Genomic DNA, 24,857 nt, shown 5'->3' with positions numbered 1-24,857 from the left:
CCGTCTGTTTATTCCTCTCTATAGATGCTGCCTGACCTGCAGAGTTCCTCCAGCATTTTATGGTGTTTTGCTCTGATCATTATACACAGACAAGCATTAAGGCTGGTGTTGACACTGGCAAAGGATTGGTATGTACAGTACGTCATTTCCTGTTCCCAAAGCTAGCGAGTACAAAAAAAACCCCTCAAATAACACGAAGATATCAACATAATGCAGGATAGTTCTTTAGAGGAAGCCAATCACAATCTACCATATTTCACACGGTAACTGCTTAAGTGTGCTGTGATAGGGTAGCAAACAGCAATCAAAATCTAATTAACCATGTCAAAAATATACTCAGGTCTTGTTGCATCATCTAGGGAACAATAGCTTGAAACAGCACAAAGTGTACATTTTGCTGCTAGGACAGCATAGAGTTGACTTTCACTGACCTTACTTGAAATTAAGTGGGTCAGCAACAATCTCAAAATTGACCTGCTGGCCTTTCAAGAGGTGGATGTCAGGAAGGTGGGCAAGTCATTCTGAAACCGTCTAATGCCAGGTGTTTGTGCAACACACAGGGGGTGATGGGTATGCAGTGAACTGCCAGAGGAAATGGTAGTGTACGGTACAATTATGATATTTAAAAGACATTTGGACAGGTTCGTGGAGAAGAAAGATTTAGAGGGATAAAAGAAATGTGCTCATATGAAACTCAGAATTCTCTAATCCTCTAATGTAATCTAGACCCTAGTGCCATGTTGGAAGGAATTTAAATAATTGCCTTTTCATGTGAAACATCAAGTGCACTTTAAATGTTTACGATTATTCCTGATTGCAGCATGATCCAAAATAACCCTTGTTCTTCATAGAATTTTGTTTTTAAACACTGTTTTTCTTGAGCTTGTATGGGAAGAACATGTCATTTAACCATGTGATTGGATGTAACCTTTTACCTAGTGCTCAGAATGAAGTAGCAGTGTGGTAGAATTAATCCTTTTTATCCTGTAATGAAGGGATTGGTTTGCATCTGACTCTCTGACAATAAAGCATCTTTCTCAACTGCCTTGCTTTAAGTCAAAAGCAGTAAAACAATGAGAACAAGATGGAATCAAAGTCTAACCATGATGGATATATATAAGCCAGAATCCTGATTTTAGTCATTATAAACCCCAGGAGAATGCAAGTTGTTGTAACTTTTCAGCCATAACAATCTGCTTTTCTGTTACCAATTTAGCAGTGGAACCACAACAGAATGTTGACCATCGAAATGAAGCAAGTTTTTACTTCCCAGCACAAAGACAAAGCAGTGGTGCAAATCATTTCACAATCCTTCAGCAAGATATGAAGGCCCATCTTTGTTGAAGTGACCTTTTAAAGCACATTTTTTAACTGAATGAAATGAGAGAATACTGGGGCCCTTTTCCCTCAACATCCATCACTGAAGCCATTGGCTCTGCACTCAGGCTTGGATCACCTGGATGATAGTAATACCTACATCAGGCTGCTAGTCATTGACCACAGCTCAGCGTTCAACATAATCATACCCCTAGTTCTAATAAACAAGCTCAAAACCCTGGGTCTCTGCACCTCCTTCTGCAACTGGATCTTTGACTTCCTCACTGGGAGACCCCAGTCTGTGCAGATCAGAAATAACATCTCCACCTCGCTGACAACCAGCACTGCCGCACCTCGAGGATGCGTGCTTAGCTCTACTTTCTCTACACTTACGTTTGTGTGGCTAAGCGCAATCAATGAATTTGCTGACGGCACAACTACAGTCGTCAGAATTTCAGATGGTGGTGAGGAGGTGCACAGGAGCGAGATAGATCAGCTGGTTGAGTGACAAGGAATTGATTGTGGGCTTCAGGAAGGGGAAGTTGAGGGAACACACACCAGTCCTCATCGAGGGATCAGCAGTGGAAAGGGTGAGCAGTTTCTAGTGTCTGGGTGTCAACATCACTGAACATTTATCCTGAGCACAAAATACTGATGCAATTACAAAGAAGGCATGTCAGCGACTATATTTCATTAGGAGTTTGAGGAGATTTGGTATGTCACCAAAGACACTCACAAGTTTCTACAGGTGTACCGTGGAGAGTTTTCTAACTGGATGTATTTCTACCTGGTAGGGAGGGAGTACAGCACAGGATTGGAAAAAGCTGCAGAAAGTTATAAACTCAGCTAGCTCCATCATGGTCACTAGCCTCCCCAGAATCCAGGGTATCTTCAGAAGCCGATGCCTCAGAAAGGCAGCATCCATCATTAAGGATCCCCATCATGCAGGACATGCCCTCCTCTCATTGCTACCATTGGGAGGAGGTACAGGAACCTGGAGACACACACTCAACAATTCAGAAACAGCTTCTTACCCTCAGGAGGCATCAGGTTTCCGAAGGGACAATAAACCCATGAACACCACCTCAGTATTGTCCCCTCTCTTTTGCTCTACTTATTTAATTTAATTTACTTTTTTATAAATACTTACTGACTTAATGTTTTTATTATTGTGCATTGTAATGTACCGCTGCCACAAAACAACAAATTTCACAACAGTGGAATTAGACCTAAAAAATAATCACCTGATCACCATCTCTTGGGTCCACCCTCCCTTCTCTCTCCAGTTGATCTAAATCCATCTGTTCTTCTCTTCACTTGGACAAGAGTTTCACTGTCATTGTGGTTTGTGTCTTATATGTCTTCCAGGTGGAAAACTATGTCCTTTACTGGCCCAAAAGCTCTGCAGGAGTAGGATTTGGTACTGTTTCAGGCAGTCCTTTGGAGTTCAGAATGACCTACTTCCACAACAGTGTTGTAAGAGTAGAGAAGTGACTATTGACACCTACTCTGCCACAGGTGAGGCAAGTGAAACTTGATGTGTGTGTGCATTGTTTGAATTATTGTGTGCTCCTTTCATTATTTGCTCTTGGCTCCTCTGTCACATTCCAGACTTGAAGTATTCAGTACCTTCCTGGATGTTTCTATGCCTGTTTGAATGGTCTTGGTCCTGGGAACATCCAAGAGACAATGGAAATGTTATGTTATTATAAGGAGGCTTTGATGATGTCTTTGAAGCACTATTTTTATTAACTTAGGAATCCATTGCCATAACAAGGTTCAGACATAGAGTGCTTGATTCAGGAGTCTGGCATCAGGAATAAGGATGATGCAGTCTCTTCCTCTGGTTTGGATGAGTGCGTTTGTAGTCTTGAAGCTGAAATAGTTGGTTTGGGAGAGAACACTGAGCTTGGGCTGCCAATGGATTTGAATGATGTTGCAGAGGCAGAGTTGGTTGTATTTCTTCAGGGCTTACTCTGCATTGTCCATTCTCTAATGCAAACAGAAGAACAGGATTTCTTGCAACTTAGAAAACCATGAGCTTGTTGCTAGGTTTAAGATCTTGGTCTTCAGAACTTCTGTTTCACAGATTGCACTAGTGCACTGGAAATAACGAAGATCCTTTTCTTACATGCTCATCCTCACTGAGAGATGTTTCCCAATATATGAGAAGTGACCCATGTATATTTGAATGTCACCTGGCATCTTTTTAGAGAGAGGCAGTGCTTGGCAGAGCGGGCAGATTGGTGAAGGGCCACTGGCTTCTTCATGTTTAGTTCTTAGATCTGTCTTTTAATTTATTTTGGTGAAAGAACCATTTCAAGCTCAAATTGTGGGTGTGTTCAAAAGGGTAGAAGAAACTAGAAGCCAGGGTAGACCACTGGGCTCCTCAGGTCAGTCCTGCTATTCAATATGATGGTGGAAAACTTAATCTCCTCGCCGCTATCAGTTCCGCATAGCACTCAATTCCCCAATCATTTCAAAAAATTATCTCCTTCCTTTTTAAGGTCCCCCAATGATTTTTCTTGCACAACCCTCTCGGGTAAAGAAGTCCAGAGATTCTCTCCCCTCGGTGTAAAGAAGTTCTTAAGCAGCTCTGAAATGACTGCCTTATGATCTTGTTGTTTGAAATTCTCCCATTAGTGGAGACTTCTCAAGGTAAGAAGTGTGGTAATCTATTTGAAGCACATGAAGTCCTCTCAGGGTTTTATGTGCTTCAATAAGGTCACCCCACGTCTTCTAAACTCCAAAGGGCATGCGGTAGATCTAACTTCTACAAGCTGTTCATTATGAGGACAATCTTCTCATCCCAGGAATAAAAGGGTTGTACAATTTGCAATTCAAATACCTCCTCTCTCATATAAGGAGATCAAAACTGCATTGTACTCCAAGCATGGCCTTTACAAACATCATCTGTATTTAATAGATTAGATTATCAGGTTAGATTAGATTAGATTACGAGGACACGCAGTCTTCTTTTATTGTCATTTAGTAATGCATGCATTAAGAAATGATACAATTTGTTCCTCCAGAAAGATATCACAGAAACACAGGACAAACCAAGACTAAAAAAAACTGACAGAAACCACATAATTACAACATATAGTTACAACAGTGCAAAGCAATTCCGTAATTTGATGAAGAACAGACCATGGGCACGGTAAAAAAAAAGTCTCAAAGTCTCTCGAAAGTCCCATCATCTCACGCAGACGGTTGAAGGGAGAAAATCTCCCTGCCATGAGCTTTCAGCGCCGCAAACTTGCCGATGCAGCAATCTGGAAGCATCCGACCACAGCCGACTCTGAGTCCGTCCGAAAACTTCGAGCCTCCGACACCAAACACCGAGCACCATCTCTGCCGAGCGCTTCGACCCCAGCCCCGGCAACAGGCAATAGGCAAAACCAAGGATTTGGGGCCTTCCCCTCTGGAGATTCTTGATCGCATAGTAGCAGTGGCAGCTGTTACATAATAACTTTATTAAACAATAACTTTATTTAATGATTTTGGTTCTGGAATGGAGTTGATGAAGGTCCCAGGCTCCTGACATCCTTTAGGATATCTCTATTTCAGCAAGTAGTGAACAACTATGGGAGTAGAGAAGACTGAATCGGGGATATCATCATGACACAACCTTGCTTGACCCCAGTCTGCAGTGGATTGGGCCTGCAGTGGAACACAGTGGGGGTCAAAGTTTATAAGGGAGGGTGGAACATTTTGGAAGAAAACCAATTTTAAGATCACATTACTTGCAGTCAGCCACGCATTAATTGCTCACATGGAAAACAAGAGACTTGCAAAGCAGGCTCACTATTCCTGGCTTTGTCATGGAGGGGATTACAGGGCAGACAGAGGATAAGATTCAAGAGGATGCACAAAGCCCCTTTGCAGGAGTGCAACATCTCCACTATCTCTTAGGAACCTTTGGCCCAGAGAATTTTAATATTCTGTTATTATAAAATAATATCAGTTCTGTCCTTAGAGATTTTAGAAAAACTAATAGTCTAAAAGTATTGAGTTAACTTAAAGCCCATAAAACAGATGAATAACCTGTTGTGTACATATGGCAATTCATATCATTGTGGTGTTAGTTCAGTTTGAACAAAGAGCAGCTGTAGGGAAACTGTTAAGGTTTGCAATTTCTACTTAATAGGTACCCGACTATGATTATGTATTTCCACTGAAATGGTCCTTCCACTTGAAACTTTATTGAAATAATTCATGAAATGGTGTTTTACCATCTGGAATGCAATTTAGCTATAATGATTTAAACATTGTATCAAAAAGGCTGAAACAGATATCAGCCAGGAAAGAGGGAAAGGGCCTACTTTCTTTGGCCATTTTAGGGAGAGGGAGAAATTTTAATAAAAGGAAAAGCTACTAGTTCAGCTTTTCAAATCGGCAGCGCTTTCCTTCAAACCAAGACTTCCCAGACACAAGGGGCACTGCAGGCAGAAAGAGCGACCTGGTCAGATTTCAGGAGTTGTTGACAGGTGGAACACTGAAACGAGGGAAGCAGTCAAGAAGAGGTGAACAGAGTTGTCCCTCAGTAGACCATCAACAGACTGAGCTCCACTAGGATCAATGAGACTACATGTAGGCTTCTGCTTTGAGCATACAGGCAAAGAGAGAGAAAGATGTAACAGCTGCCATAATGAGGTCATTTTAATCTCTGAGCAGCAAATGAAGATATTTCAATAAAGATTTCAGTTTTATTTGGTATTCACTAACAAAGATTGTTTGTTAGGACTTCCCTGCACAGCTAGTGATCCAAATCCTGCCTGAGCAAGGATCTGAACCAACTGCAATTTGCCTTACGCTACAAAAGGTTACATTAGGAATCCATTGCCATCTCACCGGCTGTCTACTCGGCCTTAGACCAGCTGGACAACAGCAGTACCTACATGAGGCTGCTGTTTGTTGATTACAGCTCAGCGTTCAACACCATCATACTCTCAGTACTAATCAACAAGCTTCAAAAGCTGGGCCTTGCTACCTCCTTCTGCAACTGGAGGCCATAGAGAGACTATAGTCAGTGTCGATTGGAAATTAGATCTCCTCGTCACTGACAAAGAAGACTAGCGCTCCTTAATGGTGTGTGCTTAGCCAGTGCTCTACTCTCCCTACACCCACAACTGTGTGGTCAGGCACAGCTCAAACTCCATCTATAAACTTAACAATGTCACCACTGTTGTTGGCAGAATTTAAGATGATGATGAAAAGGTGTACAGGAGTGAGATAGATCAGCTGGTTCGATAGTGTAGCAAAAACAACCTTTTCACTCAATGTCGGTAAGACCAATGAACTGATTGTGGACTTCAGGTAGGGAAAGTTGAGAGAACACAAGTCAGTCCTCATCAATAGTGGAAAGGATAAGCAGTTTCAAATTCCTGGGTGCCACCTTCTCTGAGGATCTATCCTGAGCCCAACATGTTGATGCAATTACAAAGACGGCATGACAGCAGCTATATTTTGGCATCCATCACACATGACATGCCATTTTCTCATTTCTACCAACAGGGAGGAGGTACAGCTGCCTGAAGACACACCCAACATTTTAGGAACAGCTGCTTTCCCTCCACCATCAGATTTCTGAATGGACAATGAACCCACCCATCAACACTATTTCACTATATTTATTTCTTATTGTAATTTATAGATTTTCTTATGTACTGCACTGTGCTCCCGCTGCAGAACAACATATTTCACGACATAGGCCAATGATATTAAACCTGATTCTGATGCTGATTCAATTATCAGCTCATTTTGAACATAAATCCTAACATCGCTCGCTTGATGGGAAAAGTCAACGCTCAACCCTGTAAGCTCTTTGACCACCATGAGGATGATTCCTGTAACGATATTCTCTTTGGAGGGCAGCAGAGAAGATCCTCTGTAAATGTCACAATTAGCTGTGCCTCCCTTTATGAAAACGGTCATAACCATGCCATCTCTTATGCCCACTGGAATGCTTTCTTCTTCATGATAAATTTAATGAATTTGTGCAACAACATTCATGCCAAAGACAGACTCTTGCTCCTTTGAACAAACAACCTCTCCCTCAATGTCACAAAAACAAAGGAGCTGGTTGTGGACTACAGGAGGAATGGAGGCAGGCTAACTCCTATTGACATCAATGGATCTGGGTTGAGAGGGTGTACAGCTATAAGTTCCTTGGCATACACATCACCGAAGATATCACGTGATCTGTACATACCGGCTGTGTGATGAAAAAGGCACAACAGCGCCTCTTTCACCTCAGACGGTTGAGGAAGTTTGGTGTGGGTCCCCAAATCCTAAGAACTTTCTACAGGGACACAATTGAGAGCATCCTGACTGGCTGTATCACTCACAACACGCTGGATGAACTCAGCAGGTCAGGCAGCATCCGTGGAAAAGATCGGTTGACGTTTCGGGAACCCTTTGTCAGGACAGGCTGTGACACTGCCTGGTATGGGAACTGTACTTCCCTCAATCGCAAGACTCTGCAGAGAGTGGTATGGACAGCCTAGCACGTCTGTAGATGTGAACCTCCCACTACTCAGGACATCTACAAAGACAAATGTGTAAAAAGAGCCCAAGGGATCACTCTGGACCCGAGTCACCCGAGCCACAAACTGTTCCAGATGCTACCATCCGGGAAATGGTACCACAGCATAAAAGCCAGGACCAAAAGGCTCCGGGACAGCTTCTTTCACCGGGCCATCAGACTGATTAACTCATGCTGACACAATTGTATTTCTATGTTATATTGACTATCCTGTTGTATATACTATCTATTATAAATTACTATAAATTGCACGTCCCACATTTAAACCGGGGAGGTACTGTAAAGATTTTTATTTCTCATACATATGAAGGATGTAAATAATAAAGACAATTCAATTGACTGCCTTGCTTTCTTTGATCAGATCTCCTGTGCTTTTGGCTTTTTGCTAGGGTGCATCTATGGCCCACCAATAGCCTTGATAGCACTGGTGGATTCAAACACGCCCTGGCAATTGATAGATGCCCTGCCTTCTTTCCACTTCCTATCAGTTCTTTAAGTCATAAGTGTTTTATTGAGCCTCAGCGTTCATTGATATCAGTTTCCCTCCGGCAGTATTTCTCTTGTTAAAACTGTAATAGAGCCTGGGCCTGGTTGACAGAGGTGACTGGGTAACTAAGGCAGCAGATAGTCTAGCTGCCATCAGCAATTACCACGACACAGGTGAAGCATCTATCCTTGAACTATCACTTTGATGATGATGTAAATTTACAAATACCAATGCCTGGATTGAGCAAGGAACACAAGGCCTTGTATGTCGGATGACACTGGATGTTGTTGTTGACAAGAACACCTATATATTTCATGAGGTGGAGGAATCGACTCCAGTTAGCTTTCCAAACCTTCCTCTATCAGTTTTTCGGAGGTCCCTGTCCTATCCTACTAAGACATTTGCATTGCCTAGCAGAATCATCTTCTGGAACTTGCACCAGGTATTCCTCAGGTTCGGAAAGTAATGCTTTATTAGCATCATTCAGTGTACTAGTAACTACAGCTTAGTAGTTCTGAATGAAACAGGATCGAGAGGTTTTCATTTATCCCACATGGGGAGTCATTAAGGTGTCAGACAATTTGCTTAGGAATGCTAAGTCAACCTCATGGAGACTGACGACAAACTTTTTTCCTTGAACTGACCCTTCCTGCCAATGATGATCTCACTGTGTTCATTGGTTTTGTATTGATCCCTCTGAATTCCTGTGCTATGCCAAAGGAGCAGAAATCCAGTTACAGTTGTGACTGTCAATGGAGGCACTGATGTTCCATGTCCCAAAATTCAATTCGGGAAGTGGAAGATGACTGTCTATGAATTTTTCTTAGATGGATACATTGTCACACAGTAGAAATCCCACTGTCTAGGCAGTAGTTACCAATAGCAAGATTATTCCTCAACAGCACAACTACCGGAACTTAGCAAAGGATTGGGATAAACCCTACTTTTGGGAGTGGCCCAGTGTGACTGAGTGGAGGGACCAGCTAGCTGCCACCTGCTGGATTGTGGGGAGAATGGAACAACGTGTCAGTCGGTGTATTATTGGGTAACATGTGCTGGGCATCTGTGTGTTCCCCGAATTTATGTGCGTGTATAGTGCAGGAATTTCCAGACCTTACTGACAGGGTCTCCATTTTTAAAACAGTAGGTTATAAATTATCAGCTAACTATCAGCTCTGATATAATTATCAGCTCTGTTGTAGAGTGACACCACATTCGGCAATTTCACTAAGTATATATTTAAAGAAAGTTGACTACCAGGTTGAAGGAACATGGGTGTAAATTCCTGACCCCTGCTCAGAGGGGGATTGGTAATGGACCAAGGGGCTACAAGCACCAACTACTGGTAGACAAGGCAGTCGAGTGAGACTCCAAGACCAGGCAAACCAACCTAAGCACAGCTTGGATCGACTGTCAGAAAGCATATGACTCAACGCCCCACACATAGATCCTGGAATGCCCGTCTCTGTACAAGGTCAACAAGAACTCAGTGGGCTGTTGGAGGACAATGCTAGAAGTTTACTCAAAGCCAAGAGCACAAGTGACCATCAGATGAGGAATATGCGAGGATTCCACTGAAACCATCCAACACCTAGTAGCAGGGAGCAAGGTGCAAGTAGGGACAGCATACTCCGAATGACACAACCAGGTCACAGGAATTGTGTACAGGAACATCTGCACTGAGTGTTTCCCAGTTGGACACTCCCAAGTCCAAATGGGAAACACCCAAGAAGATAGTGGAGAGTGACAGAGCTAAGATCCTGTGGGACTTCCAAATACAGACTGATAAGCAGGTACTGGCAAACCAAACAGACACAGTAATACTGAACAAGGAACAGAAGAAAGCAATGGTAATAGATGTGGCAATCCAGAAAGCCAGTAACATCAGGAAGAAAGAATACGAGAAGTTGGAGAAATACCGGGGCTCGAAACAGCAGATAGAAAAGATGTGGAAAGTTAAAGCCAGAGTAATCCCAGAAGTGATAGGAGCACTGGAGTTGTGACATTTGGACTGGGAGAGTGGCTCCAACAAATCCTGGGAACAACACCTGAGATCTTGGCCCAGAAAAGTGCAACACTAGGAAAAGCAAGGACACTGCGCCAAATCCTCAAGCTCCCAGGTCTCGGGTAGAAAAATACATATACACATCACCCATAGGGGATGAAAAGAATATATATATATTGATACTGATATATAGATATAGATATAGATAGATATAATTAGTATTTGCTATCATCAATATGCAATTCAAGAAGTAACAACTAAGAATAAATATTATTATTCACCTTCCAAAAATGCAGACTATTAAGAATATGTGTGAGTACAGATATTGCATTCCCAGATGGTTCTTGCCATGAATTTTTTATTTACAGTTCAGAAATTCCATTGGCCACATCTGGTTTTCCAATTTGTTACATCTGTGTTTAGTGGCTGACCTGCTGGGTAACCTTAGGTGTGGGTGCTGTTGACACCCATCTGGCATGCTATTGGGAACAGAGAAAGGAAGTCAAAGTTTTCTCCCCAAACCATTCATGCCTGCGCTTATTTGAAACTTAATCAATCTGCAGAAATCCTCTGGCAATGTAAAGACATAAAAGTACCAGGAAGACTCACCATCATAACTTTGAATCTGTTCATTGATAATTGACCATAGCAGTGGAACTAACCTAGAAGGATGCGAGAGCACAAAGGCTAGAATTGTGCTCTAAATATTTTGGATTGAGCTTGAGATAGAGGTCTGGCAATTAATAAGTTGGTAAATTGGTTTATAAGTGTCAGAAGTATGGAGGTACAATCAAATGTGTCTTGCACACTGTTTATACAAACCAATTCACTGCAACAGTATATTGAAGTATTACAAGGTAAAACCATAATAGAAAGCAAAATGAAGTGTTATGGAGAAAGCATAGAACATAGAACATAGAACATAGAGCATGGAAATCTACAGCACAGTACAGGCCTTTCGGCCCACAATGCTGTGCCAACCATGTAACCTACTCTAAAAACTGGCTAGCATTTCCCTAGTGCATAGCCCTCTATTTTTCTAAGCTCCATGTACCTGCCTAAGAGGCTCTTAAAAGATCCTATTGTATCTGCAGTTAGACAATAAAGTACAAAGTAATAATGAGTCCGCCTTTTCATACCTGGAGACCATTCAATAGTTCTATAATGGCAAGACAGAAACTGTCCTTGAGTCTGGTGGTAGGTGCTTTCAGACTTTGATATCATCAGTCCAATGGGAGGGAGAGAAGAGACTACGTCTGGGAGGCTGGTTTCTGTCATCTGCTGAGCTAAGTCTACAACTCTCTGCAGTTTCCTGCAGACATGGACAGACCAGTTGCCAAACCAAGCCTGCCCAATATTGCTCCTTGGCTGAATCAGACAAGAATATTTTGGGTGGATTATCTTAGATGTGTCTGAGTCTTTACACACTTATCAATTTATTTTGTTATCAAAATAAATGAAGTCCAATGTGAGAAAGTCCAATGACAGTCAAGAACTATCAGCAATGGTCACCTCCCATATTCCAGAAAGCACCTGGCTACTTCAGGAGCCTTCCTCATTCAGCAGATACCGTGGGAAGAGAGCATCATACACAAAATGCTGAAGGAATTCAGCAGGTCAGGCAGCATCTGTTCAGAACTTATGAAGGGTTTTAGCCTCTAATGCCAGCTGTTTGTTTTCCTCCATAGATGCTGCCCGATCTGCTGTGTTCCTCCAGCGTTTTGCGTGTGTTGCTCAAGGTTTCCAGCATCTGCAGAAACTCTTGTGCCTTTGTGGGAAGAGACAGAGTTACCTTTTCAGGTTGAAGACCCTTCATTAGAAATAGATATTTATTTAAATTTTCCAGCATCAATAGTCTTTCACATTCCATTAAAGGAATGTTAGCTAAAAATTATTCAACACTGTTTTGCTCTGAACAAAATCACAATTTACTTGACGCACTCCAAAATATTGCCTTTTCTCATCACAAAATGCTAATAGATTGGCTGGACAGTGTTGAAAAGGGCAAGTGTAAGTGTTATGATGAAGATGCATCTGATATCCATCCCTCCGTAGTGCAAAGGTTGATAGTCCCTCAAGACATGCAAAACTGACCACTACAATGAAGTACTATTGAAGTGTAGTTAAAGATTTAGGGACTAAAACATCATCAGTATAGTAAAGGTCAGCAATAGCTGGAGCATTATGTAAAATAAAGTAAAAGTGAAGTTGCAGGGGGTTCAATTTGCTTTGTGTCTACATCCAAACTTTATTGAACTGTTATCAAGAATAATTCAAACTATTCTTGCTTAGGTATGATGTGTTCTTTGTCTTAATCCTATCCCGTATAATTTTTGAAAATATCCCTTGAGGTTATTAGCATTGACTTCCTATTGTACAAACAAAATAGTTCAGCTTTCTTTAATGGCTAATAGCAGAAAGACTGGATTAAAAGGAATAGATCTCTGTCACTATAGAAGGACAATGTATGAGAAAACCAGGACTAAACTTCCCCTTCTGGCCTACCACAGTAGTGAACAGTAGACAGTCACAAGTGATGTTGGTTTTCTTACTAACATTTGCACAGCTATCAAAATAAATACTGAACACAGTTTGACTTAGCCAAAGCAAAATTGTGTCAAATATTTATTTTGTTTAATAGTTTGGAAAGAAAGTTTTACTGTCAATTTGTTGGCACATTTCGGGCAGATAAACCCTACTCACCGCTGATTTGAGAAGCTCAGCTTCCAACCTCATCATTTTACAATTATACTGCTACTGATCTGCTGATCTTTTTATCGCAAAGTCGTCTGTCAAAATCAGGTTTGTTGCTATTAGTACAAGTACATGTATGTACAGGTGCAATGAAAAACTTACTTACAACAGCATCATAGAAACATCATTCATGAGAAAAACACATTAAATATACACAGCTTTTATAAGAAAGAACACAATTAGAAAAAAATAAAAAAATTGTAGTGCAAGTTCATCAAAGTAGACATTGTGTTTGGATGCTGTGGTTGTGATTAGGGTGGTGCAGGTTGGTTTAAGGATGGTTGGAAGTAGCTGTCACTGTACCTGGTGGTGTGGGACTTCAGGCCTCCATACTTCCTGGCCTGAGAGAGGATGGCATGGCATGGATGCTGGGGATCTCTGATGATTGATGTTGCCTTCTTGATGGAAAGGAGGGATGAGGAAAGGAAGAAGCTGCAGAAGATCGTGAACACGGTGCAGCACATCACAAAAACCAATCTTCTGTCCTTGGTCTCACTTTTCATCACACACTGTTGCAGCAGTGCTGCCAGGATAATCAAGGACACGACCCACCCAGCCAACACACTTTTCGTCCCTCTTCCCTCCGGAAGAAGGCTTAGGAGCTTGAAGACTCGTATGGCCAGATTTGGGAACAGCTTCTTTCCAACTGTGATAAGACTGCTGAACGGATCCTGACCCGCATCTGGGCCGTGCCCTCCAAATATCCGGACCTGCCTCTCCGTTTTTTTGCACTACCTTGCTTTACATTTTTCTATTTTCTATTTATGATTTATAACTTAAATTTTTAATACTTACTATCGATTTGTAATCCTGGGAGCAGGAAGTGCGGAATCAAATATTGCTGTGATGATCGTACGTTCTAGTATCAATTGTTTGGCGACAATAAAGTATGAAGTATGTGTCCATGAGCATGAGGCAGAGTCCACTGCTTTCTGCAGCTTCTTCTGCTTATGTACATTCTGGTTTTCATTTTAGATCATGATGCAAACAGTCATGATACTTTCAACAGTAGTTCTGTAGAACTTTGTTAGAGTACTTGGCGACATCCTGAACCTCCATAACCTTCAAAGAAGGTAAAGATTCCGGGGTTGATACCATATTCAGTTGCTTTTGAAGGACTGCCATTGTCATGAGCACTGAGTGAGTTGTGGCAAATAACTGAAGGCAAATAATTTGTTGGCCTTCACAACAAAAGGAGGTTGAGTATAAGAACAAGGATATCTTGCTACAATTACACAGGGTAATACGTGAAATATTCTGTGCAGTTTTCTTCTCCTTCTCCAAGAAGTATTATACGTGCCTTGCAGGGAGTACAGCAAAGTTCACCAGAATAATTCCTGAGGTAATGGGACAGGGGTATGAAAAGAGTTTAACTCAGTTATGCTTGTATTCACTAGTTAGTTACACAGGACACCAGAAGGACCCAATGGGTCAGGCAGCATCTGTGGAGGGAAAGCAGATAGTTGACATTTTGGTTTGGGACCATTCATCTGGAGTGAATGATAGCAGGGAGAAAGCCAGTTTAGAAAATTGGTGGGAAAAGGTGGAGCAAGTGCTGGCAGGAGCTAGGTGGGTCCAGGTGAGGGGGAAGATGGGGGAGTGGAGAGTGGGAATGGTGCCCAAAGCTGGACGGAGATTCAGCAGAGTTTGGAAGGAAGAGAGGGATCTAATTGAAATGAATAAAACTCTAGCGGGACCGGACAGAGTAGACGCAAGGAAGATGTTTCCCTGGGTTGCATATCTAGAATGGTCTTGGGTCACACAGCAAGATATTTAGGACTAGGATGAGGAGGGCACCATGGTACTTAGCAGTTAGTATGAGTTCATTACAGATCAGGGTGTTGGAGTTCAATCTTAGCATCCTCTGTAAGGAATTTGTATGTCCTCCCCATGACTGTGTGGGTTTCCTCCTACAGTCGAAAGGCGTACCTGTTAGTGGGTTAATTGGTCATTATAAATTGCTCCGTGATTAGGCTGGGGTGAAATCAGGAGTTGCTGGTAGTCGAAAGAGCATTCCCCACTGTAAATTTCTTTCACAGGGATGGGAATCGAATTTGTTACCACAGTGAACTATAGAGAAGGTAGCCACATTTTGAGATGTAATATGCATTAAGGAGTGTGGGGAAAGTTAAGGATATGAAGATGATCAACCACAGTTAGGGAGAATGACAGAGCCAGCACAAACAGCAGAATGGCCTACTCCTGCTCATGCTGCCGTTACTGTGTACTTTGATGGACAAGTTTTTCACTGTACCTTGGTACATGTGACAGGAATAAACCAATTTACCAGGATGCTGTCTGGATTAGAGAGCTAGTGTTATAAGGAAAGGCTGGATAAACTTTGGCTGTTTTCTCTGGAGAGTTCAGAGTCTGAGGGGACACCTGATAGAAATATATAAGATTATGAGAGGCATAGATAGAATAGATAGCTGGTATCTTTTTCCCAGGGTTGAAATGTTTAACGTGAGAAGGCATGCACCTAAGGTGAGAGGGGGTCAGTTCAGAGGAGATGAGTGGGACAAGATATTTTTACACAGGGATGGTGGGTAACTGGAATGTGTTAACTGGGTGGTAGTGAAGCAATACAATCGAGGCACTTAAGCAGCTCTTAGGCACAGAGATGTGGATATTGTGCAGGCAGAAGGGCTGTTTAATTAGATATTTAATTACTACGTTAATTTGTTCTGCATAACATTGTGGGCCAAAGGGCCTATTTCTGTGTTGTTCTTTTCTGTATTCTATGTTCTATCCTCCCACCGAAGACTAGCCTGGAACAAACATGCCAGAGGCTGGGACAATATCCTTTGATTTATATGGCTCAGTTCCATATCAGAAAATACTCTTGCTAAAAGCTTGCTCTTTGCTGGGGTATCAAATTAAGTAGGAACGAACAGGTAAAACAGGAATAACTTAGAATGAATTGCTAGTCAGACATGGATTTTAATACTACAGCACAAACATTGTTGCAAGTCACTGTCTGAATTTCTCTTAAATTATTGGATTGTCCACTTTTACATAATTATCAACACTAACATAAATTCATGGTTTAACACAAGCAAACAATTAATTGTCTTATATAAACAGTGGAAGTGAGTTCCTTTGTATGTTATTTATGTGATTTGAATTGCCAGTTTGGTTTCACTCTGTGTTGTCAGTTACTTAAGCAAACATTTTTATTAGAGTTTGCTTACATACTGGAAATAAAACCTCACACAGGTTACTCATTCCTAAACTTGTGTAAACACATTAATTGGCACTGAATACACCAGCTCTGGCCATCATATTTTTCCATGCTCAAACCAGTTCTGGTTACTCCTTTCAAATAGTTTTTTTGCAACATCTTTAATGGTCCTTTTATTTCTTTTTTTGTATCTGCACAGTTTGATATCTTTTGCACACTGGCTGTCCAGCCTGTTGATGGGGTCTTTCATTGATTCTACTACGGTTCTTGAATTTATTGAGTATGCCTGCAAAGTAAATGAAACTCAAGGTTGTGTATAGTGACATTTTACTTTTTTACAAATTTACTTTGAAATTTGAACATAAATCGCTTCTTGGTAAGACTTGTTCCTTTGGCAAATGGTAATTAATTTAATGAGGTTTTCGTTGCAAGTGCAATGTTCCATTAATCTCCAAGTTCTGCCTGTCCTGGGTCTAGAGGACTGTTCCTGTATGTGGGTGAGTGGGAGGGATGGAGGGAGAAACAGGGCTTGTTTCGCTGTTGCTGCTTTGTTGCTCGTTAAGTTCTGTGTTCTTGTGTTGTGTTGTTTTGCTAAGCATAGTGGGCACATCAAGGTGGCAATGGAATGTGTGGCGACAGTTGTGGGTTGCCCCATTGGGTGTGTTGATTGGAAGTGACACATTTCACAGTCCGTTTCGATGTACCTGTGATAAATAAATCTGAATTGGAATCAATCATCGGGCTGCATGTTGTCTATTTCCAAAACAAAAGTGTGGATTGCAGGTTGCCACAATTTCAATGAAAAATCAGACTTATGTGAGAATTAGGGACATTGAGGGAGATGCATGAAGTCCGTGGTTTTCAGTCCGGCGTTTTTTGTGTTTGTTACACAAATGCTCAGGAGATGCTGGGAGAGGGTAGAGGTAACCAATGGTCTGGGTAGCAGTTTCACAGATTTTATTATGCATCTGACCTGTACCATCCACACATCACTCATCCAGATGCAGACTTTTACTACACCCTTTACACTTATTCTGTTCATCTTAAAGGTGTCAAGCCGTTCCTCAGAAACCAAACACTGGTAAGGCCCCTTGAGGTAAGGTACTTCTCTGGTTATCAGTTGTGCTGCCCACTCTTCACCTCATAAGCTCGTCCAACACACCCAGCAGAGAAGCACCTTAAACTGGATCCCCAGGTCTCTGCTGTGTTTTTCTTTTCGAACTTGCACTCCTCAGGACTGGTGTGGTTCGCAGCTTGGGCATAATGTCGGCATTTGAAAAAGGTCAGGCATTGTGGCAAGTAATTCGGCATTTTCAAACTTGGGCTTCTATCACTTAGGTTTTTGTGGGATCTTGGTTTAGGTGTGTGAAAAATAAGTAGTTTTAACTTAATAGTGTAAAACTACGAATAGGTTGATAGTTATAATTTATAACCCAAGTCCTTTTAAGAGTATTGTGTTCAGTTCTGGTCATCTCATTATCAGAAGGATTAGAAGCTTAGAGAGGGTGCAGAGGAGATTTACCAGCATGCTGCTTGGATTAGAGAGCATGTCTTATGAGGAAAAGCAGAGCCAGCTACAGCTTTTCTCTTTGGAGCGAAGGAGGATGAGAGGTGACTTGATAGACGGTACCAGATGATAAGAGGCACAGATAGAGTGGATAGCCAGAGGCTTTATCCCAGGATGGAAGTGGCTAATACCAGATGACATAATTTTGTGATTGGAGGAAAGTGTGGGTGGGGGATGACAGAGGAAAGCTCTTTACACAGATTGTGGTAAATCCATGGAATGCCCTGCCAGGGGTGGTGATGGAGGCAGAAATATCAGGGGCATTTAAGAACCTATTAGACAGGCACATGGATAACAGGGGAAAGGAGCAATGTAGGAGGGAAGGGTTAGGTTGATCTTTGTAGGTTAAAAGGTCAGCATAACATCATGGGCCAAAGGGCCTGTACTGCGCTGTTGTGTTCTATGTTCTAATGTATAGACTGACACAAGCCAAGCAAGAGTGTATAAGTTATTCAGAGGCCCTTGCAGACCATCTCTGGAGCTTTCAACAAAGCAATGCTTTCAGCAGTTAGTCACATGACTCAAACATAAATGGTGGACAGTCTTAAAGTAACAATCATTGTTCATTGGTTTTTTTGGGAAATTGCTCTATTTGACTCTACTGCAACATTAAAGGTGAGGTACACAGTGATATTTATTCACTACCGTTTGTTTTTTGAAGTACTGCATCCCAAGAAAACTCCACGTGGGCTTCTTCTTTTGGTGTTTTTTTCTCTCTGTTGTCTTTAATGGCAGAGAAAAGGCAATGTGAAACTCAGAAGCTAAGTGCACCGGATACCCTGTCCATGCAGTACAGCTATGTACATCTGGAAAAGCACACGGAACAACACCTCATGGGAGTCACAAAGATTATGAAGGCCCTGAGAATTCCATGGTATATCAAGCTAGTTAATTTTCAGATGAAAATCAGTGAAAGCATGTTTTAAATTTGGTGAAACACTAATCATTAACTATCCTGATAATAACATTAAACTGCATGTGGCATTTTCTTTGCTTTCAGATTTTTGGTTTCAACCACAAAAAGTCTCTTGATGATAATTCTTGTCTTTTGCCAACTCCCCTACATTCTGAAACAAAGAACTAAAGTGCTGCAGTGATTTTACAAAAAGCCCCAGAAATGAGAAATGTAGTTGTTAGTTAGCATACAGTTACTTGATCTAACTAATAAGCAGAATCACCTGGAAGGGGCACGAGACAACTCAATGGGAAATGATATACATTTAATAAGCTTGGACTCCTCCGGCAGCTTTGAGCAGTTTCTGAAACCTCACACCATGGAACGATCTTGTTTACATATACTGAGGCTCAAATGAGTCAAATGTTCAGACCAGTGATGCTGAAGTCACCTCCCATTTCATTACTCCATGTGCACAGAAAGCCTTGAAAGCTCAGATGTCAAACTCTATTCTCATGGGAGTATGTGGGAGCTAAGTGTCGTGTTTCTTATAAAATAACACAACATTCATAATTTTTCAGTGGCAATCAATCTTAAATTTATTAAAATTTCAAAGTACAATAGTTGCAACTCTTTTTTAGTCACCAGCTACATCTCAGGAAAAGACAATAATTTGCACAAGTGTTGTGATATTTATGATGGTTGAAAGGAGCTGTTTATACAGTTTTAGGGTGTCAACACAAAAAGCATTTGTATAATTGGATTGCCAGGCTGCCATCAAAACATTCTATTTTGTGAAGTTCCCATGAACTGAGGCCCGGTGAAATCATTCAGGGTCTGAACATGGTGCAGCTGGTCCCCAAGGTCACAGGAATTAAAGATTAGAAAAGAGCTTTAGCCTTGAGAGGAATCAAATGCGAAGGATGTCAACAATAACATGAAAGATATGGGGGCTATTTGTCAACTTGCACCCTCTCCAATGTTTGGTGGAAATGGCCAGTTGTAGGATTAAAGTCATAAAAAGCAAGGCATCAGTTTACTGCCAGAAATTGACTCATTCTAATTGTCTGCCTGGTCTTAATTTAAATAGTCAAGCCTCCTGTCTGAAACTTCAGGGGCATAACTGATGAATTTAAATATGGATTTGCAGTATTCATATTTGCTAAGCCTGCTTGATCCTCCTTCCCTCTCAGATAGAAATGTCGGAGTACTGGTTAGTGGGATGAGACCCTAATCACTTTCCTAGTGTATTCACAAGGTGTGGCTCATCCAATTCCTAAACACTCTGGTGTTTCAGCATCTGCATAGGTCTTGAACAGTCAGTACAATGTCACTCTCCGGAGAGGTGACCTTTAGCTATCTTTTCCCAAATTTCTGCTATCTCACCTTCATTCAGAGTATCTCCTTTCGCATCCGTATTTCACAATTTACAGCAGTATCTGCTCTTCATTGTTTCCGTATTGTTGGTTCTATTTCATTAACAGTTGCTGCAGGCCATCTTTTCCTTGGGAAGGAGGGATTGCACTTAGAGTAAGTGACCGGCACCTTCTCTTTTCATCTAATGAGGTGTACTCTGATGAGGACGTGTAGAACTTGATTGTGTGCTTGGGTGACAAAGGTTAGCAATGACCACAATGCTAAGTGGTGTGCTGGTCTGGGTAAGGGAGATGCATGTGTGTTTTCAGGTTTTCCTTCATGTGTTACCCCTTGAAGCCCTGATGTCTGGATAGAAAAGGAATATGATAGGGAAGTGGCTGATTGAAAGTATACGGGTAGAGCAAGATGTGTTTTAACATGAGTGTCTTGACTAACCACAGTCAACCTTATGAAGTTATTAAACTTTTTCCAGAGAGCTTGGCTGCACTTAGGTAGTGACATAGGCAACAGGAACCAAACAGTTTTGAAAATCTTCTTTATTCCTAAATAATTCAGTAATGCAGAAATGTGGAGAATAAAACAGAAAAAGTTTAGAATTAAAGTAAATGGATATATGATGGTTGGTGCATGACTCTATGGGCTAAAGATTATTTACTGGCTGCTGTGACCGTATGATGAAACAAAACCAACACAGTCTGAATCCTCAGGTGATTAGCAAATGTAGATATGGTTTGCACTGTATCTAAATTTGGAGTAGAGACTATAATGTACCTATATTAATTCTCATAAAAACAATTTCTACCTGTATCTGTGTTTCATTTATCTGTGTTATTGCAATAATTAAGTTGCAGTTGTTGAGAGCAAATATGAAAAAAAGCTGCCTCTGAGGCAATCTTGAAATCTACTTTTAAATTCCTCTGTTCCATTAAGTTCTGGGTACTGGGTGAACTAAAACAGAATGTTACAGCAGTAAATCACTTGGTTATCAACATGTATGCTGATCAAGATAATTGCTTTTCTTTCATCTGTTGCAGTACAAATTATAATCAGCTGTGTAAATGGATTACATTACAATTTTTGTTTCATTTCTTCAAAACTGGGAAAATACTTATAATGCAATTATTTTCACTTTTTTGGTAACTTTACAGTGTGTACAGTAGATTAAGTCATCAGAAAACACCTTTCCATTTCCTGACTGCCTCTACTTTTCAGCTAGTCTGTCAATGCCATGATTTTTTTTATTAAAATGAACTTTCAGCTACATGCCTGGCAGTTAGATCCAGCATCCAGATAAGACAGGTAAGAAGGATATATTTTTCTTAAAACAAAACAAAATATAACATAAATTCCATCATCTCATCTCTGCGGGTTTTGCTTCACTTAAAATTCCTGAAAGGAAAAATAACAGTATATTGTTTTGCTTGTTGTAGTGGTACTTTCACCTCACTTGAGGCTTTGGCCTTTAATAAAGGTCTGACCTTAACCTAAATTTCCACTCAACTGACAGATCAGTAGCTCCAATAAACACAGCTATATAAGATATTTCAGATTATTGGTCTGTGGACCATTCATATTGTTCAAAAATGTAAACCTCCATCATTTGGGACAAAATTGTTGCTTTGTGACTGTAGAGTATAAAAGGGGTGAATAGATCGCGTGTAAAAGGGCTGCTCAGGGTGCATCTCTCCTGGTTTTACTGTTTGTGACTTGCATTGATGGGTGATTTGACATTGCATGCAGTAGATGACTGTAAAGGGGGCTGGGTTTGATGTTTCTATCATTCTGTGGGGCTCTTTTGCCTGTGAAGAAGACGAAGTTCAGGTTGTACTCTGATATTAAATGTCCTTTGAAACTTTGAAAAGAGCCAAAACCACTCCTTTTTTTGGATAACTGCAGGCCCTGAGATATATTTTATTACTACTTCATGCTAGCAATCAGGCATCTTTATAAAATGCGGGCCCGATTTGTCAAACAATTAATGCCCTGTTTATCTTGAACTTGACAAGCAAATTATTGTTTCCCCTATCAGAAATATTCTTTCCTATTTTCCTGAAGATTTGCCAATGGTTAGTCTACAATGGGAGTGAGTTGCAGCACCTTTAGAGTGGAAAATTAATGGATGCTCCAACTTTGCATCTTTTCCACCCCAGCTGAATCTCAGCTAAACTGACACCTATAGACATCCTAGCAAAGGCTATTAAACAATTGGTCTGTAGTGACATCTCTATAGTTTACTTTCAGCATCTTCTTCCCTGACTCTAACTCAGGGTTAGGGAGACGAGACTGGAGCGGCAATGATTTCAAAACAAACCTAGTTCAAACTCAGCTAGCCCAAGGCCTACCTAATACCTTACTAGCTGAAATTAGTTTATGACAAAAAAAAGATGTCATGGGGTTGGGGGACAGTATTCTTCAACCATGTGGTAGATTTGCACTCCACAGATTAAAAACAAAATTTAAAGATGGCCACTGAAAAACAATGTTAAAATTGGATCAGCCATGATGAAATAGTGGAGCAGACTCGATGAGCCAAATGGCCTAATTCTGCTCCTATATCTTATGGTCTTCTAGTCTTATTAGACCAAGTCCAATAATGAAATTAGCGCATCAGTAACATGAAAAGGTAACAACTGGCTTCTGAGTTACCTTTATTTCGCAGAATCCAACAAGTCAAGGACTTAAACTCATACCCTGTACTAATAAACCTCATGGACAAAATAGATTTCTAGTAACCACTTTCACGTCCCTGCATCCCTGAAAAAGATGGCACAATAAATGGTGCAGAAATCAAGCAGTTCTGATGTTATAGCTTTATTTTTTGAGGCGGTATGCCAACCCAATTCAGCCCCTGTACCCTGGGCATCCATTTCAAATGGGTGCATACATTTCTGATCATTGATGAGTGTAGGAAATAATTGCAGAAATCCTGACAGAACTTTCAAGAGTCAGGCATTTCGGAGCTGAGATCACATTAGGCTAATTGACAAGTGGAGGCTGTACCAGGGCAAGTGAAGTATGCCTTGGAGGCTAAAAGCACTATCCAGGCTTTCACGCGATCTTGATTCATAGTACTGCAATATTATATTTTAATTACAACTTACTGGAATTAAAATGGTGAGAAATTAAGAAAAAAGATATTGAATTACAAATATGAACAAACGTGGAGGAAGGTTGGTAATGGGTAGAGTGTGTGTGGGGGGTTAATTTTAATTTATGGCCTTTAACATACAAAATTTATCATAAAAACATACAGCAAACTTACCAACATCAGGAAAAGGGGAGAGGTGAGTTTGCTTTCATGTTACCTCTGCATGAACTAGACCAAAATGGCCATGTTTTGTTTTTTTGCCATAGAGTGTGATTTAAAATCACTTCCTGATAGATTATCTGTTGATGACCTCCGGGCAAAGTGCGATTAATTTTACTAAAGACATCTGGGAACCCTGTCAGCAACCAAAAATTATGGCCTTGGCATTGTTGCCTGAAACCAGACACTGTGGAACTATGCTGCAAAATACCAGCATGGAGGCATTTGTTTACGATTCTAAGCAAGTTTTAAATTAGGCAGGACTGGAAAAAAAATGACTCATTTGAAGAATTTTTTTGTCTCCTCCTCATTTTCGTTGAAAGATTAATCCAGCATGCGTTAAAAGAAGACATCTTGCATTAATAACAGGAGGAATCAATTAATTCAGTAATGAATTGCAAATGTAAGGGAGGTAATTTGTATTTCATCAAAAGTAAAATTTATTCTGTAAGGAGATCTTGATTTTGGAAATGATTGTAATTAGTTTTTGCCTCATAACCATGAGAATGTTCCAGCAAAATTAAGGTTTACTTTCTTTTGCTAATAAAGAAAAGATTAAAACTAATTGAACCCCACTGCTATCACAGGTGTTAACACATTCTGCCAAATGTGAAGGGCTCACATTTTGCTTTCAATCCAAGTCAAATTATGCTGAGACAAAAAGAATACTAAAACCTTCCAGAATGAAATCTCTTATTCCCTTTTTCCTTTGAATCAGCAGCAGGAGCTCAAGAGTTGAACATCAGCCATTTGAGTGCATCTGAATTGTCCAATTCCAATCCAGAAGTTGAGCTTGATTCTGCTTGTAAACTGGTTATTGTGTTTAGTGCTCATTACCAGCAGCACATCAGGCTCGGTTTTATTTCACTTTCTTTTGACGTTGAAATCGGAGACGCTGTTCCATTGCTTTTATGGTCAGAGCTCGTAATTCCTTTTATGATCAGGTGGAACTCAACTGGGTGCTGGATGCAAAGTTTCCTGCACTTCATTAGGCTAGACTTTACAGTCCTGACTACACGTTCATGGACGTATTTAAAATGGAAAAAAAATCCTGCCCATTCACATCAAATTATGTATTTTCTACTTGAAAAATGTTTGTCACAAAATAATACTTTTGAGTTTCTACCATTTTTATTGTTGCAAACACAGGCTAGCCAAGTGGTGGGAGAACAATTCATTATAATTGTTTCTGAACTTCTCAGCAAAGGAACAGAAAATAGAAGAAAGAATGGGCCATTCAGCCACTTTTGAGCCTGCTTTGCCATTTAATACCCCAGAGATGTTCTTTTGCCTCAACATCATTTTCAAGTTTGTGGGCTGAATCAAAGGTGGTGATGAATCAGCATAGAGGAGGGAGGTTGAGGATTTGGTGGCATAACAACCTCTCGCTCAATGTCAGTAAGACCAAAGAACTGATGGT

The 24,857-nt window shown here is 40.8% G+C and overlaps 1 long non-coding RNA gene across 1 annotated transcript in view; it reads left to right on the top strand.

Moving 5' to 3' along the window:
* The window catches only part of LOC140211401 (uncharacterized), a 63,199-nt gene that overhangs the window by 18,173 nt on the left and 20,169 nt on the right, over positions 1–24,857 (top strand). Inside the window, exon 4 of the long non-coding RNA XR_011889449.1 lies at positions 2,686–2,835. This is a non-coding gene — a long non-coding RNA (uncharacterized lncRNA). The remainder of the gene's footprint in view (positions 1–2,685; positions 2,836–24,857) is intronic.

Source organism: Mobula birostris, chromosome 17 (genome assembly GCF_030028105.1).
Source record: "Mobula birostris isolate sMobBir1 chromosome 17, sMobBir1.hap1, whole genome shotgun sequence".
NCBI lineage: Eukaryota > Metazoa > Chordata > Chondrichthyes > Myliobatiformes > Myliobatidae > Mobula > Mobula birostris.
This window is presented reverse-complemented; position numbering and strand designations above follow the sequence as displayed.